General features: G+C 37.5%; 1 long non-coding RNA gene across 1 annotated transcript; it reads right to left on the bottom strand.

Moving 5' to 3' along the window:
- Positions 1–4,835: 4,835 nt before the first annotated feature.
- Positions 4,836–18,432, bottom strand: LOC128832337 (uncharacterized). The gene is made up of 4 exons (XR_008443966.1): positions 18,330–18,432; positions 17,509–17,628; positions 12,711–12,806; positions 4,836–5,586 (listed from the first exon to the last, which is right to left on the bottom strand). It is a non-coding gene; the product is annotated as an uncharacterized LOC128832337 (long non-coding RNA).
- Positions 18,433–18,735: the final 303 nt, after the last annotated feature.

Raw genomic sequence — 18,735 nt, 5'->3', positions numbered from 1 at the left:
TTACCAATCTCTGGCCCAGCTACTTACATGACAATCCTCTGGGTGCAGTCAGTGAATGTGAAGGTTTGCAGTTAATTGATGAAAATGCTACTTGAGGATCTGGCTGTAGATGATGGATTTTAAAGCCACCACACTTACCCAAAATGCAGTTTAAATAAAAGGCTTCATTCACTTGATTTTGCCAGTGTTGCACCCTACTGGAGGGACCCAGCACTGGAAAGTTCACCATAAGGAGGGTTACAGTAGTATAAGTTTTAGCACCTCCAGATTGCTGAGCTGACGTGAGGTATAATCTTCTGAGATGTTTCTGTTTCAGCACCACTAATTTGCTAGGCTGATGCCAAAGCACAAGCTTTTCTGAGGTCACTGGCTCAGCACCTGTAGCTAAGGAGGGTGACACATCAAAGGACAAGCCTCTGTGAAGTCACTGGCTAAATGCCTTCCATGGGTTGGTCTGATGTCAAGGCAAAGGACTCTCTCCGAGGTTAATGACTGATGCAGGCCTCCAGCATGCTGGTCTAAAATCAAGATGTAGGTCTTTGTGGGGTTGATGGTTCAGCACTTCTCGCTTGCTGGAGTGATATCAAGGCACAGCTCTCACTGAGCCCACTGACTCAGTACCTCTAGTTTACTGTTCTGATCTTAAAGCACAGTCCTCTGTGAGGTAAACAGCTCAGCTAGGGATGCTGAGAGCCATGAGCCAAACCCTGTATATGATGGAAACCACTTCAAGTTGGGGGTGAAAAAGCACCCCTAGCATTCCCATTTCCAGTACCTATGAGCTCAGCTATTTTATCATGTTATTGGGGAAAGATGTCTAAGTACAGGCTTCTGTGAGATGTCTTGCTGAGCTCCTCTACTTTGCTAAGGTAAGCCCTGTGACCTGAAGCCCTAGACAGTAGGGAGTTATCTATCGATGCCGGTTGATAAACAGGGAAAAGAGTGGCCTAGAGCTACTTAGGAACTCCAGATGGACAGAAGCTTCATACAGGAAGGAGTTCTCTGTCACCATCTACTGGTGAGCAAGGGGAAATGACTGAATGAGCATGTCCTCATTTGGATTTCAGTTCTGTGAGAGGTTAAGGCACTTTGGTGAAAATGCATTTAAGTTCTGAATTTGAAGGTAATCGAATACTATTATCCCTGTCAGGAAACAAAGGGACAAGAGAACTGCACCAAATGTGCCTTTGATGAATGATTTCCCTTAACAAAGCCTTAGATTTCCACTGCTGGATTATGGAGCTGGGGTACAAACCAGAGAGGTTTTTGCCTTCTGGAAAGAGCGTATCCCAGGTGATAAGGACTCTGCTTAGGGTCCTGTGTGCCACTGATCCTTCTCTGAAGACTTCGTGTAGTGGCAGATTTGCAGCAGGTACCAGTACAGAGGCTTGCAGGGAGAGGTGGTGCAGAGATAGCTGGGGGACCCAAGGCAGAGGACAGTGAGGAATCAAAGCTGTAGCCTTATTTAACATTTATACAGATATGTTTGTATAATTGTTACTGGTTTATCCAAGTTTATTCTATATCCCCTTCCCCACCACCTCCCATCAAAGTTTCCTTGCAAGGTTGGAAGTATTGCCTATTAAGGGCAGCTGTTTACTTTTCCCAGGCTTCTGACAGGGAACTTGAGAGCTGGTGGTATCTGTTAATTTTTAAAGAACCTTTAGAAACTTGAACCCAGCCCTTTCTTCTGCTGTCAGATGGGTTATGCTGTGATCATGCCAAGATACAGGCATTTTTGACATTGATGGCTGAACATTCTTAACTCGCTGTGCTGAAATGAAAGCACAGTTTTCTTTGAAATTACTGGCTCAGATGTGTCCACCTCCCAGCTGGCATTTTTGTGGGAAATCTCAGGATGCTCTCAGGAAGAGAACTACCTTCTCTTCAAGAGAGACCTTCCTTCTGGGTTAATGGCTTGCACTGTTGCTGCTGGAGTTGACCCAGTTCTGTGAATTGATAAAGGGATTTCATTCTCCAGGGCTGTCAGTTCAGCTCCTTTTGAAATACTAAATTTACTAAAGAGGAAAAAAGTACAACAATTCTTCCTAAAATAACCCAGTCAGTCATCAAATTAACACTTAACATTATGGAAAAGCAGTTTAGATGCCTGGCTAGATTTAATGTGCAATAATCCTTACAAGCATCCCTATATTCTACATAATATAATCATTGTTTCTCATGCCTTAGGGACACAGCTATCAGTTCACCACATTTAAATGTGAGAGAGGGGGAAGCCTCCTGCCCCAATATTTGGAAACATCATTTAAGGCAGAGGAAATTAATATTGAGTAAATGATGCAGCAATAACCCTTAAATTATGGTGGCATATTAATTCTGTTCATCAGCCTTCTCAGAAGATGTTGAAACCCTGCAGGAAAATGATGTTGGATTCCTTCAGTGGATGGGATTACTTCCACCCTGGATATAAGAAGGGTGGGAGTGGCTCTTCATCAGAGGCTCCTCAAGGAGAAGCCCTAAGGACTTGTTTACAAAAGGACTTAATATGTGGCAAGCTAGTGTGTGAATGTACAGTGCACTAGCCTGCTGCACACTAATTTGCAATGTAGAACCAGCTACTGTGCACTAAAAGTTCCATATTGTGTGTTGATGAACTCCTGCCTCAAACAGCATTGCACAAAACCACACTGCAGAACTTGCAGTGTTCAGCAGCAGGGTCCATATGGAAACTTAGCTCGTTGCAGGCTAGCGTGTTGTATATTCACATCATGGCTTGCCGCACACGAAGCCACCATGCAGAGTAGCTAAGATAGGGGAGAAGGACTGGAATTTTTTGTATTGTCATTAATTTCTTTGGAAATTCTGCGAAATCCCAGAAATGGGGTGGGTTTTGATGCTATGCAGCATGTGTTAACTATGTCTGGGAGTGAGCTGGGAAAGCTATTGGCTCACAGACCTACCCATCCCAACATGACCAAGTTGACATTCATAACACATGTAACTTTAAAAGGACAGAACAGAGCAGGTGTTGGGGAGAACAGCGTAAGCTTTGGTTGGTGTGTTAATGGATTTTCTTTGATTCCCTTTGGAACAGAGACACCATTTGTTTTTAATTTACTTTTCCTTCTTTATTCCAAAGCAAACTCTAAAATGATCAACTGAAATTCACTTTGTCATTTGCCAAAAGATTAATTTATATTAAACAAAAATTCTCATTGAACAAATATCGGATTTCAGGGTGGAAAAATATCTAAAGTACTAACTCTGCATAGTACAGATGAAAAATGACATGTCCCATAAAAAATGTTCATAATAAAATATCTTCCCAGCACTCAAATTGAAATTTCATGCAAATCAGATGAGAACTAGGAAAACCTGATTACATTCTGATCCATTTAATATGAATGTATGTTTAAATACCATATAATTTTTACTCACATCTTTTCAGAGAGAAGTTCTTTCCTTTCCTTTCTTTTTTATTCATTAACTGAAGAAAACATTAAAATCTGTACTTTCCATTCAACATTGCAGCAACATCTGGCTTATTTTTATTATTTTCTCTTCTTTGTCTTGTAATGTTGTTCACCTTGACTAAATTGTCAACAAATCAGAGTACAAAGCAATTTAAACTCTGTGTGACTGTGCTCAAATTCATAGGGTCTCAATCTTCAAACCCTTGCTTACACAAGTATTGCTTACTCATGTAAGTAAAAGTATATATATTCTTAATAGAGAGAGAGAAAAAACAACTCTGCAAACAGCCAGAAGGAAAGATAAAAGCTGTAATTTTGGTTCTGAAGGGGTCACTGAAAGGCTAGCTGGTGTTGTCTATCCACATTGAAGCTTTGCTGCAATCACAGACCTACTACAGTGACACAGTAAGACCCAAGTTTTAAAAGTTTGGAGATGGGGAAATAACAAATAAATAGAGAAATGTACAAAAGGCAGGAGACATAAGATAAGCATTTTGGGCTAAAATAATTAGTGTGAATTCTTTGTGAAGACATAAAGATTTCAGCAAATATACAGATAAAACAGAACTCTGTGAGGGGCTGATGGACTCATACAAAGAAACTCTTTCACTGTTTGGAAGAACAGCACACAGAGACAAAGGAATAGTAACACACCAGGAGCTCAGAAAAGGTCAAACTTTGAAGGCTGTTAAGCTAAATAACATGACAAGAATAATCTGTGCAACTTTCTGTGCTTTTTTTCCTTGCAAAATGTTTTACAAAATATGAACTTGAAGATGATTAACTTTTTTTTTTTTAAGCATATGACATTTATTAGTCTAGTTTGCAGGGAAACAAGCTGAAGAAGCAGCCTTAATGTTCTAATTTTTTGTTAGGGTAAATTAATGTCTCCAAACTGATTTCAAGAAAGCTGTAAATTACCTGCATTGTTATCGAGCACCTACAGTTTCATCAGTAATATAGGGATGGAAAATCTCTCTTTTTTTATTTTACAAAGCGGCAACCCCACCCCCAATTAATAACTTTTCCTGCAGACTTTCTCTGTTAACAACATGCACTTTATAATCTGCGGGAAGGTAACATGTATTACTTATTCTTATAGAGGTCAGTAGAGAAAAAAAAAATATTTTTACACCTGAACAAATTAGTGCAAGAAATAAGCAACCTGTAAGACAATAAAATGCATCTAATATTTTGTAATGTAGGAATATCAACTAGGGATGTCAAGCAATTAAAAAAATTAATCGCTATTAGTTGTGCGAATAAAAAATTAATCGTGATTAATCGCACTGTTAAACAACAATTGAATACCATTTATTTAAATGTTTTTGGATGTTTTCTACATTTTCAAATATATTGATTTCAATTATAACACAGAATACAAAGTATACAGGGCTCACTTTATATTTATTTTTGATTATAAATACTTACACTGTAAAAAAACAAAAGAAATAGTGTTTTTCAATTCACCTAATACAAGTACTGCAATGCAATCTCTTTATCATGAAAGGTGAACTGACAAATGTAGAAATATGTACAAAAAAACCCCCCTGCATTCAAAAATAAAACAATGTAAAATTGTAGAGCCTGCAAGTCGACTCAGTCTTACTGTTTGTTCAGCTAATTGCTAAGACAAACAAGTGTGTTTCCATTTGCAGGAGACAATGCTGCCCGCTTCTTGTTCACAATGTCACCTGAAAGTGAGAACAGGCATTCACATGGCACTGTTGTAGCCGACATTAAAAGATATTTACGTGTCAGTTGCACTAAAGATTCAGATGTCCCTTCATGCTTCAATCACCATTCCAGGGGACATGTGTCCATGCTGATAACGGGTTCTGCTTGATAACACTCTAAAGCAGCGCAGATTGACATATGTTCATTTTCATTATCTGAATCGGATGCCACCAGTAGAAGGTTAATTTTCTTTATTGGTGATTTCAGATTCTGTAGTTTCCGCATCGGAGTGTTGCTCTTTTAAGACTTCTGAAAGCATCTCGTCCCGCATCGGAGTGTTGCTCTTTTAAGACTTCTGAAAGCATCTCGTCCCTCTCAAATTCTGTAAGGCATTTCAGATTCTAAAATCTTGGGTCAAGTGCTGTAGCTATCTTTAGAAATCTCACATTGGTACCTTCTTTCCGTTTTGTGGAATCTGCAATGAAAGTGTTCTTAAAATTAACAACATGTGCTGGGTCATCATCGAAGACTGCTATAACATGAAATATATGGCAGAATGCAGGTAAAACAGAGATTGAGACATACAATTCTCCCCCAAGGAGTTCAGTCACAAATTTAATTAACCCATTATTTTTTTAATGAGTGTCATCAGCATTGAAGCATGTCTTCTGGAATGGTGGCCAAAGTATGAAGAGGCATAGGAATGTTTAGCATATTTGGCATGTAAATACCTTGCAATGCCAGCTACAAATGTGCCATGCAAATGCCTGTTCTCACTTTCTAGTGACATTGTAAATAAGAAGAGGGCAGCATTATCTCCTGTAAATATAAGCAAACCTGTTTGTCTTAGTGATTGGCTGAACAAGAAGTAGGACTGAGTGGACTTGTAGGCTCTGAAGTTTTACATTCTTTTGTTATGTAACAAATAAAAGTCTACATTTGTAAGTTGCACTTCCACAACAAAGAGAACGCACTGCAGTACTTGTATGAGGTGAATTGAAAACTACTATTTCATTTGTTTATCAATTTATAGTGTAAATATTTGTAATAAAAATATACACTCTGATTTCAATTACAACAAAGAATACAATATATATGAAAATGTAGAAAAACATCCAAAATATTTAAGAAATTTCAATTGGTATTCTATTGTTTAACAGCGTGATTAAAACTATTTTAAATCACAATTAATTTTTTTGAGTTAATCGCGTGAGTTAACTGCAATTAATCAGCAGCCCTGATGTCAACCAGAGCTGATACTAGCCAGATTACTGGAACATGAGTCTGATCCACTATGGCAATTCCTTTGTCCCTGTGAAAGACAGTCATGGTGCCTATTTATATAAGGAAGGCTTTCACGGCCTGATGTTCAGTGTTCTGGAATAGCTACTACTGACTGAAGTCAATGGGAATTGAATGCATTGTGACTGAGGACAGAATACACCTCCCGTGTCAGAATATGCTCTAGGCACACCCCTGAGTAAGGAGTAGTATATAAATTGCACCACCCCAGTAGCAGCCCCCAGAGGATTTTCCCCTTGGAGATGCTCAGCGAATCATGACACACGGCCTCTCACAACTAGCTTAGTTGTTCTGACTGGTGAGTTTGTCTGAGCGGGAGCCTAAAACTCCACCCACTCCTTGCTCCTTTCTAGCATCAACTCTGATGAGAGGAATAAGAGGATAGATGGCACTAACTTTTACATGCCCAAACCTTAGAGTGGTGTAAGAAGAATTCTTATTCCTGCTAACTCTCCGTATGGGGAGTCTGACAATCTAGTCCTTTGCCTTTAAACAATCTGTGCATCTATTTTTGATATGACCTGTAACATCTTCTGGATTTTACTAGCTTACCTTAGGATTTAATTATTTTACTAATTTTAATGGTATTTATATTCAGACATTTACAGGGATTTTTGAACAAACCTCTGCACCAGACTCCCTTCTAGGGATGGCATTTCTTATCTACTGGAAAGACACAACCAGCACTAAGATTTGGGGAGACAGTTACAGTGAACATTCAACAGAATTAAAAAGGAGTGAATAGTTGTTCAGATTGTACAATGATAGGGATTATTCAAGCACCTAGAGAGATTAGATTGATACATAGATGCAGAGATGAAAAGGGATGTATAGGTGTTCAGATTCTACAGTAATAGGGGCTAAGCATATAGAGAGATTAGATTGATACATATATGCAATGTATCAGAAATGTCCTCTTCCTCAAGAAGACTTATGAGAAGAGGCTAACTGGCATATTGGGATAATAATACTAGCTATTCCCCTTTAGAGAACTAATGTCCTCATTTTCAGATGTCCTTAGCATCCACAATTCCACCTGAAGTCAAATGTCCTTACATAGGTTATCTATGAAAATGTTTGAAGGACTCATGTCCATATCACCAAAACACTCACCTACTGACATCATCTGATTAAGGAAAAGACCAGGACTAAAATAACAGGAATGGTGCATATCATTATTTATGTGCTTGTCAAAGGGAAGCTTGCATAAATTCTTTGGTATTAAGCCTCAATTTAATGGGCACTAAAATGCCACCAAAAATTCAGAAAATGAAATACTATATGACCAGGAGACTGTTCAGTCAACAGCAGTCACCTAGCACAATAACCCTGGAGAGGAAAGCTCTGTCAAACTCATGAAGATATTTGGGATAAATTTGGTCAAACCTAATTCAGACAGATTTAAAATATTGTGAAGCAAGGATGGCATTCTAATGAAATTCAGAATGTTTCCATTAGCAAAAATCTCAGTGGGCTTTGTATTCCTCCATATGAACCTGAAACTGTTTCCCATTTTCACATCACTTTAAGATGACAATTCATCTTGTCACAAAGGTGACATGCCCACTTCTTTGCATTGATTATAGCTTGAGTTGAAGTAGCATAGTTGGAGAAACAGTTATAAAAATGGAGGTAAAATTTTGTCTCTTGATAAGTTCAGATTTTTTATACATCCCTAAGGTTTTCAGACATTCAAATCCAGATGTAAAACGAGTTGTTCATAGGTCCCTTCATAGACCTAACCTTTTGCTCATGTGCTGCCATGGAGCTGTTAGTCTTAGTCTTCACTGCACACCTTAAATCACCCAAAAAACTTATTAACGAAGAGTGAATGTGAAAAATAAAAGCCAAATTTCCAGCCATTGAACCACTGGGAATGTCAAACTGCTCAAAAGTATAGGAGGTAATAGAGCAGATGAACAGAAAGATAATGTACAATGGAGAAGGATAGGGAAAAGTGTAATGAGAAGTGGACCTTTTTACCTTTTAGTCACAATTTCAAAACTAGTTTAGGTTTAGTACTTCTGGAGATTTGTAACTACATCTGGTTGAACTATGTGTTATGAATAGTAATTGGTCTGAATTTATTCCTTGCATGTTTATGGAATTATTAAAAAATGAATTCTCATTTCCTTTGGATGTATTCATTTAATCTTAAATATTTGTCAAATACAGGGAGCCCTCGGACTTACAACAGAATTCATTCCTCAGAATTACATTGTAAGTTGAAACCGCTTTTCCCATAGTAATCAATGGTATGAAGGGGGGATTGGTTCCTGAACCAAGGCTTGACACACTATTTTCACCACAATAACCCATATTTTTGTATTAAATAGATGACTAATGTTGCAACATCAATGTATTTACTGTGCACTGTATTTTGTAAACAGCATTCAAATAAACATATAAACTCACACATGCTGCTCAGAATCCTGGCAATGAAGGCTCAGAAAGCCAGGGAGAATGGCACACATGCTGAACCTCAGCCAACCACTGTTCAAGCTTTCTTATTGGCTCCTGGCCCCGGGCTCAGCCAATCAAAAACAAGCCACCCTGCTGCCTCAAAGCCAGTTAGAAGCGAACCATTCCAACTCCATACCAGTATACAGCAACCAGGAAGTGATTTCAAGTGAACTTTGTGCAAATGGAGCAACATAAGGGCAAAACAAGCATTGTAGGGGGTGAAATGGGCAGTCAATTGAAAAGCATCTTAAGTGTTGTGCGACATAAATTGGGCATCGTAAGTCTGAGGACTCCCTGTACTATGGTCCAGATATAGCAAAGCACTGAAGCCCATTCTTAAATACTTTTCTGAGAAGGGAGTGATTTCTAAGGACAGACTTAATTGCTTTGCTGAATTGGGGCCATAATTTCCAGACTCTGAAAAAAAGCTAATGCTGTAACAATATTTTTTAAAAGTTAATAGGATGACTTGGGTAACTATAGGCTGCGGTTAGCCTGACATTGATCCCAGGCGAAATCGTAGGCTTATACAGGATGCAATTAGTAAAGAATTAAAGGATGGTAGCAACATTAATGTCAATCCATGGTTTTATGGAAATTAAGCCCTGCCAAACAAATTTGACATATTTTGATGAGATTATAAATTTGATTGATAAAGGTAACTATATTGATGTAATATACTTAGACTTACAAAAGGCATTTGACTTAGTCCTGCATGGCAGTCTGATTAAAATGATCACTATTAAAATTAATGTAGATGATATTAAATGGATTTAAAATGGATAACTGATAGATCTCAAAAAGTAATTATAAATGGAGAATCATCATCCAATCCAGAGTGATCTTCTGGGGCACTGTTCTCAGTCCTATGCTATTAATATCAGTGCTCTGAAAGAAAATATATAACTGTTGCCATTAAACTTTACAAATGGCACAAAAATTGGCAGGGTTGTAGATAAAAATGGGGACAGATCATTTATACAGACCTATGTAGATAGCTTAATAAAGTGGGCTCATTTGACCAGCATGTGTTTTAATACATACAAATGCAAGTTTGTACTAGAAACAAGTAATGTAGGTCATGCTTATAAAAAGGAGATTGTATACTGAAATGCAGTGTATCCTGAAATGCAGGACTTAAGCACACTGATAGATAACCAACTGAACGTGAGCTTCCATTGTGATTCTGTAGCTAAGAGGATGAACATGATCCTAGGATGCATAAGTAGTGCAATATCAAGTAGGAATATAGAGATGATATTAGCTCTGTATGTGGCATTAGTGAGACCGTTACTGGAATACCATGTCCAGTTCTGGGGTCCACATTATATCAACTTCCAGATTAATTCATTAATGCTAATGATCAAACTGGAACAATTTTCTGAGTGACCAGTAGTTGTATAAATAGTTGAAAATAATGAGTGACATGTTCTTATACTATGATGTCACTGTGGTTTCTGAGTGCTTTGCAAATTCATCAAAATGAAGATCACCTAGGGATGTAGTGGATTCTACATCACTTGAATTCTCTAACTCAAGTTTGGATGTCTTTCCAAAAGATATACTCTAGCTCCCCTGGAAGTTATGGGTCTGATGGATGGATAGTTTGGTGAAGTTTCATGACATGCACATGCAGGAGATCAGATTAGATCACCATAATGATCCTTTTTGGCCTTAAAATATATGGAAGATCTTTGCATCCCCCTCCTCTTCCTCTCTGTTATAGATATTTTTAAATTATGTGATCTGAGTGGCTCCCTGAATCTCAGGGAACCAAATTCTTATTAGCAAAAATGTTCTTGCCTCAATATTTGTACTATTTGACCAGCCGTAGTATTAACCCAATTTATTTCTTAATTATTGCTATTTACTTCCATGTATAATTCAAGATGAATGTATTGAACATTAAAACCCTGTATGCTTTGAATCCTGGCAACCTGTAGATCATCTGTCTCCCATGAACTGTCATAACACTTGTAGTAATTAATGAGCTAGAGCCAACAGCAAACATTTTAATACCTGCGGGCTGGAAGCAGAACATTTTTAGTAGAGGATTCACAGCAATGAAATGTGCTTGCCTTATGATTATATAGAACCCAAGTTCAGGGTAGGATGTAGAACTCTCCTATGTAATCAGGCTTTGTTGTGATTGACTGGATGGAGGATGGTACATTTATATTCTTTATAACTTGAGCCTACCAGCCTGCTAAGCAATGCTGAGAGTTTCCTTATGAGGCTCTAGCCTGCTATCCTTTGATCTCTAATCCTTTAGGATTCCTTGACAAGGAGGTGAGGCTAATTCAGGGACAACAGGGGGTTTAAAAAGTCAGCTCCTAAGTGACAAGTGGAGCTAATGAACAAGGGAGTTTTATGAGGGAGTTTAGAGAGAGAATGTAAGAGCCAGATACACCTAATACACATACTCTAAACTTAGGCCGATAACTTCCACCCTCCAAACCAAAACCAAAGAACAAACAAAAAAATGTGAAAGAGTAAAAATAATGCATGCAGATGTCAAGCAGCAAACTGAAGGCTATCCAGTTTATTGCACTGAATGAACATGTATGATTATCTGCCATGTGGACAGGTGGCATATGTGTGCATTGGGTACAAGCAACTCATGGCCCTCAGAGACCAAGTACAGGCTCTTGAGACCAGAGTGGCTAAACTAGAAGAGCTGAGGGAGATAGAGTCTCATAAATGAGACTTTCAGGGACAGAGTAGAACAGTCCCATCCTCAGTCAGACAGCCTCTTTGCTGTTGAGGAGGATGAAAGTCTCAGGGAAGTAGAACATTAACCTGGAGCAGAGAGAAACAATCTCGGAAGCATTTAGTACCAGCCACTGTGGGAAGAAAAAATATGTGGGGCTGAACAGACCACTGGTCTGACCCAGTAGGACTATTTTTTATGTTCTTATCTGTGAGTCTATTATTTGATAATTTATTGTGTTAATTTTTACTGTATCTGTATACATGTGCTTAGATGGATGAGGTAGTTGCATTCTAACACCAGAAAATTCAACATAATTATTATAAATATTTACTTATATTATGAATATAATTTCTTTAGTATCAGTAGAGCTATAATATTTACTAATAATTTAAAGCATAAAATGACATGCTTTTATGTCATATACAATGTCTGTATACTTTTTCTGCTGATCCATTTGTTAACTAAGTCAGTTTATATTTGGGTTAAGAAGACCTAAATGTATTTGAGAGCAAGTTCACAGCTAATTAAGAAACGGGTGGGGTTTCTTTTTTTAACCTTTTGTTGTTACTTTTCTCCTCAGTGCTCTCTTTTTATATTTTCCTTCTTCTCTGGATTTTCTTTTCTCTCCTTCATGCTATAATGAGGTGCGAAATGCTGAAATAACTATGTGCAGAAATTAATCTAATGCTCTATACTCATGGATGCCAGTGCTGGCAGGTAAGTCACATTCAGTACAGCCACAGAAGGGTACAGAACTACTTACAACATTTTCTTCTTTCACGCAAAGCATTTTAAGGAACTGGATTTTTCTGTTTTCATTATCATCATCATCATCATCGCCATTATCTTACTATGACTACTGTTCATACAAGCATTACACTTTTTTATCAATTTTATTACCATTGAAAGACTAGAACACTTTAATAAAAAAGAGAAGTAGTTTCTTCTAGCAGACTGTTGTATTACAGTGGTAGACCAGTGAAAGGACCTCTATATGTTCCACAGGAAACAATGGCTCAGACAGTTGACAATTCCTTATCATATGGATTAATATTGGCATTATCACATGATCACTATATCTCATATATATGACTATATCTCATAGTAAATGTCATACTTACTATAGGAGCAGCATTTTCTGTCTCACTCCAATTTCTTGAATTACAATTGGATACCATATGTGAAAGAACATATTCAGTTTTGGAAAACCTGTTTTCCTGTAATTCAAGCCAAATTGTTTAAAACCATGGTAACTAAATACGTCTCAGATTTTTGAAGACACGGTCTACATTTAACATTAAAAATTAACATAAAATTTCCCTATTATTAAATCAACCTAAATTTCCCCAGGACATTTATCATTAATCCAATACCAATTATTAATCCCAATACGCTAGTGTAGGATAAAAGTGAAAGGATTGAAAGGATAATAAAAAGTAGTATTTGGTACAGTAAATCAAACCTAATGGAGCAACATTAGCACTTTTATATTGTAGGTCCTAATTAGGAAGTCTGTTAATGAAATTGGGGCATTTACTTAATTGCTGTGAACAATTATTTTCAAATTAAGCCTGGCAATTAAATACATGATTAAACTCATAGTACAGGCTTTTACTAGTGATATGGTAAGTATCTAGCCTGCTGTATTATGCATGGTAGTCTAAACTGTAAAAATCTGCTGATTAACCAGCATAAATGAAGAGCAATACTACTTGATTGAGAATCTGAATGAGTATTAAAAAAGGGGGGGGGGGAGAAACACTTTAAGAGCCAAAGAACAATCAGACATGATGTAGAAAATTATGTCAGTGATATTTTCTGTTGTTTTCATTAATGTAAGGGAGGGCCAATGGAATTAATGCAAATTCATTACATTCACTCATATTACACATAACTGATTTGCAGAAATAAAATGCATATCCCAGTTATAGGTACTTTGCTGCTAAAGCCTCCTCTAAATGTTAAAATGCTCTTAATGCTTTCCATCAGGAATTTTACTGGCAAGGATGCTGAGACAATTGAGTGACCTAGACAAGTTTTATCAGCAAAGGAAAGATTGCAAAGTGGTGAGTATGGCTGCAATAGCATATGGGTTTTCTTGAAACTATGGAGTATTAACTCTTCTCAGTTCATGATCAAAACAAAAGACTTGATTCAGTTTTGAGTTTCACATGAGATTAAAGTCCTGTTTCATCCTATGGCCTCATTCCAGTTATAAAAAATGCTTGAGTAGCCTTAATAGATGGAGACAAATTTTATCATTTTTCAGTGAGTCAGCTAAGTACATATTAAATATATATGATGAGCTTACAATTACACTCACGGGATCGGGTGCGGGGGAAGGGGGAGTATTTTTAACATGGAAAACTGAGGCAACTAATATGTTTCCAACTAATATCTAGGGCCTGCGTTCAGATTCAACCTGCTAGTAACAGCATAGTAAAGGTTCTTCAGATTTAAACACACGCACAGAAAAAAATGTGATGTTAATTCACAAGAAACATATTGGAAACACATTGGAAAGGTTGTTAAAAATAATTTCACTAAAGTCCATTTCTAATGTTTCTAGGTTAAAAGAGACACCTGAAAAGTGGGTGGGCCTTGATTCTTCAGAGCACTTAATCACATGCTTTCACTTTAGGCACGTGTTTCTCTCTAGGAATGTGCTTATGTTCATTCAGCGAAGCACTTGAACCAGTGCATTTAATTCAATGGAACTTAAATGCTTAAAGTTAAGTACATGCTTAAATTCTTTGATGAATCAGGGACTTGGGCCCCAAACATAGGCATTGTAACAAATGGTTTTATCAAAAATAATATAAATAGAAATATGTTAAAGCTTTAAAATTAATGTAAGTAGTTTGGGATAATTTGATCTGAGCTAAATTTATTTTGCCTAATGCTGAACCTGGTGTGTGAACATGGTGGGTTCCAAAGTGTGACTAGAACATGTACTTTCACATATAATTTAGAAGAGATGATGAAAAAGTGGGGAATAGGGTGAAAAATAGGGTGAACATCAAAGTGGAGAAGAAATATACAGAGAGAATGTGAAAAAATAATTAGAGAGCAACCGAGAGAATGAAATGTTATATGCAGCAATTATGGCTCAGTCCTTACAAAGTGCTAAGCGCTATGGCAAGATCCGGCAAAGCAATTGACAAAGTGCTTAAATTAAGTTGTCACAGTTCAGGATAAGTGCACCTGTATACCTCTATGGTCCAGGAAGGGCACCCACTCTAGGGTCCACGCTCCTCCGCCGCCACCTCTCTTGGGTGGAGACCTGTATCTTTCTCTCTCCTGATTAGGGCATGTCCAGGCTGCACAGTTTCTGACTATGTTGTGATATCCCAGCAAAAGACAGACTGCCTAAACAGGCCTGTTTTACCTTCTCTTCAGAGATGGTACACAATGTAATTAGCACCATTATAAGTTACCACACAGTCCTTTAGCAGCAAGCACATTTATTCTTAAGGTGAAAGCATTATAGAGAAAACATTAAAAAGAATAAAAACAACCTACACACATGCTGATAAGCTTACTGGCGCTCATCCCATCACTCCAACAAGTACTCTGTTTGATTATTAGTCCTTCATATGCTATACACACAGTTTCCTTATAACAACTTAAATTTTGAGGCGTTCTTCTAAATACAAGGCAGATGCTTCTCCTTAGCTACAAAAATATCATGGTGTCTCTTAAACTGAATCTCTTGAAGGAAACAAAATCAAAATAAAATATGGGTTTAAATTGTGTTGAAAGAGTGTTTAGAAACATTTATAATATCCTCTTTGATAATGATCTCATGTGAGGTACGGAACTCCTCTCACTTCTCAGTGACTTTAGCAGAGCTGGAAGGGGTTCACCATCTCCAACGAAGCATTCAGCACATTGCAGGATTAAGCGCAAACTTAACATTCCTCAGCTGAATAGTATAAAGGGACATAAGTAACTTTGCATGTACTATGCTGGTCAACATGTTTTTCAACAGTGTTTTCATTGAAAATTTGCCTTTTTTCCCCTCAGGTAATTTTTTTCTTTAAATTTCAGAATAAAAAAGTCTTTTTCAAAGCTAGCTTTTAATTCTTTGACCATATATATATATAAAAAATAAGATATTTGAAGTGTTTCCAGAACAAAATAAGTAACAGCATAGCAAATATAGGGCTAGATTCTTAGGTAGAAAATTACTCCTTGAGTAGTGCCACTCAATGCAACAACTAATGGAGTTGGTTATTATTCAGCATGATTAAGAGTGGGAGCACTTGGTCCAAAGAAAAAGGTAAGGAAGTAAAACAGGAAAATGAACAACCATCAACCATTAATAATACACCTCTACACCAATATAACGCTGTCCTTGGGAGCCAAAAAAATCTTACCACGTTCTAGGTGAAACTGCGTTATATTGAACTTGCTTTGATCCACCTGAGTGGATATAACGCAGTATAGCGCAGCCCCCGCCCCCGGAGCGCTGCTTTACTGCATTATATCAAAATTTGTGTTATATCGGGTCCTGTTATATCGGGGTAGAGGTGTATATAGAACTTTGCATAGGCTAGTACTTTCAATTGACTTCTAAAATGTAACTGTCAATTGTTCAGATCCGGGCCACTGTTCTTTCATAGTCATAACTGATTTGTAGATTATAATGCCAGAAGGGACCATTGTGGTCATCTAGTCTGTTGTCCTTTGTAACACAGGCCATGGGATTTCCATGAATGAATTACTGTTTGAGCTAGAGCATATCTTTTAGAAAAGAAAATCTGCTTTTGATTTATAGATTGCGGTAATGGAGAATCCATCACTACCCTAGGTAAGTTGTTCCAATGACTAAGTACACTCACTGCTAAAACTGTGTGCCTTATTTTTGTATGAATTTGTCTAGCTTCAACTTCCAGTCATTGGATCTTGTTATACTACTTCAGTTTCCATCCATTGGATCCTGTTATAACTGGTAAATAACTAGTTATTGTATAGTTCATTTTTTGACAAACTCTCCAATTGTGGCCTCTATGTCTATAAGCATTCTACCCACCATGTTTTATTGGATCAATTGTTCAATCCATTAATGCATCTTTGTGGAGTCCTTTGTTTTGATTAATGTCTAGAATTTGCTTGAAACGCTTCCTTTAGAAAAATAACCCTACCACTGGGAGACACTTTACTTTTTCATAATTAAACAAGACAGATTACAGTAATTAAATTCCGGCATCATTTTACACATCACGAGGGTCACACGATAGGTTTAGTATAGTTGATTAGGAAGCATGTTCATTTTTCAGGCTGGAATTATTATGTAAAATGAAGTAACTATGATTAAGTGCTATGGGGAAACTCAAAATGTTGATTATTGCAGAAAGAGAGGAGATTTGAAGATATAGTTTAGGTTTCAAAGTTGCTAACAGTCAAGGTGAAATCTCATATCAGAGTTGGTTTCTCTACATACAATTTATTTCAGATAATATAATGTATATAGCTCCAAAGATTTCACCTTGACCAAGTGTCATTTTTAATTCCCAGAGATAATTAAACCAGAAAATTACCCTAATTAAATATTTTCCAAGATTTCTGTTATGGATATAACACATCAACAGTTTGTATGCGAAGTTTGTTAGTAATGCATATAATGAATTAATGTGCATACTACTTGTTATCGTATTATCACAAGGTTGGAGTTCAGGATAGCCTTTCTTGTAGAAAAACATTTATGATACAATGAGCACTGAGTTCCCTAAATGTATGTGAGCAATAAATGGTACAGACTGAAAACACCATTTAATAATTTAACTTAAATACACACAAACACAATACTGTAAAACCTGTCAATTTATACCATTTTAAATCTAAGTTTAAAGGATGGGATTTCCAAAAGTGGTCTATGAAACTGTGTTTCAGTATTTAAAATGTATTATAACTTACTTATGTAAATTCCAGGACAGTCCACTTGGATGACTAGAATCAGAGATATTAAAGAAAACATCTGTTAAGACATCTTGTCCCCTTTGCCAGTGCAGGATTGATTAATTTGGAGGCAAATATCTAGATGAAAATTAAACAGGCACTAGTAAAAAAAATCTAACAAAACATGAACATATTTTATCAAAGTAAATGAAAAGATATAACTACAGATTATATAGGTATAGATATATACACACACTGTATATTTTACATCACAATGGCATAAGCAATACCTCCAATTAGCATAAAACAGGGTCTAAATTATTTTATAGTATGTTTTATTGGATGACAATACAGTAAACTAGTTGTAATTTTCTATAATAATCTGAACCTTTTAAAAGCCTCTTTGGACCTGAGTTTTTATCCTGTTTAAACTTGAGGAATGTCTACAGTAGGAGCACTTTACTGGCATAAGAATGCCAGTAAAATAGATTGCTCCTAGTGTAGCTGCAGCTATAACATCCAAGCTGTGCTCTGTGCCAGTTAAACCATGCCCCACAAGCAAAAAAAGCTATACTGGTAAAAGTGCAGCTTTGCCAATATAGCTGCATATACATTAGGGACTTCTGCCAGCACAGCAACATTGCTCAGGGATGCAACTCTTCACACTTCTGATGTAGCTATACCAGCAGAATTCTCAGTAAACCTAAATGAATTGTTCAGAAAATATAAATCCAAGCGTAGTGGTCCAATTTGCATCTAGAGTACCCAAGCTAATTCTGAACATTTAAAGGTCAAATTTGAGATACTTGAAAGTCATTGTGGCGGGGGTGATGACTCACAGATGCAGCGCCTCCTGCTGTTCATCCTGGGAATTAGCTCTTCTAGCCCAGAGCATTCTCTGCAGGCCGGTGTCTCACCTGCCGCTGGCCCCGTGTCCCTCTTGGACCCCGGTGCCCTTTGCCCAGGGGTTCTGCCCACCGCAGTACCCCCTCACTCTGGGTCTCCCCTCCCAGGGGAACCCCAACCCCCTACTCCCACCTTGCCTCAGTGGCTACTGCCAGTCTCCATTTAGCCCCTGCTCACTGGGGCAGACAGAAATCTGTTAACCACTCATCATCAGCAAGGGGGGTTGGACAGCTGCCTCTGCCTATTCCTGGGCTGCCCCTCTGCAGCCCTAGTACCCTTTTGTGGGCTCTTAACTTGGCCTGCAGCCTGGGGCTTTGCTAGGCTGGAGCTCCCCAGTTC

The sequence above is a fragment of the Malaclemys terrapin genome, chromosome 2 (assembly GCF_027887155.1).
Source record: "Malaclemys terrapin pileata isolate rMalTer1 chromosome 2, rMalTer1.hap1, whole genome shotgun sequence".
Classification (NCBI taxonomy): Eukaryota; Metazoa; Chordata; order Testudines; family Emydidae; genus Malaclemys; species Malaclemys terrapin.
The sequence above is the reverse complement of the archived record's forward strand: the minus strand, read 5'-3'. Positions and strand labels throughout refer to the sequence as shown.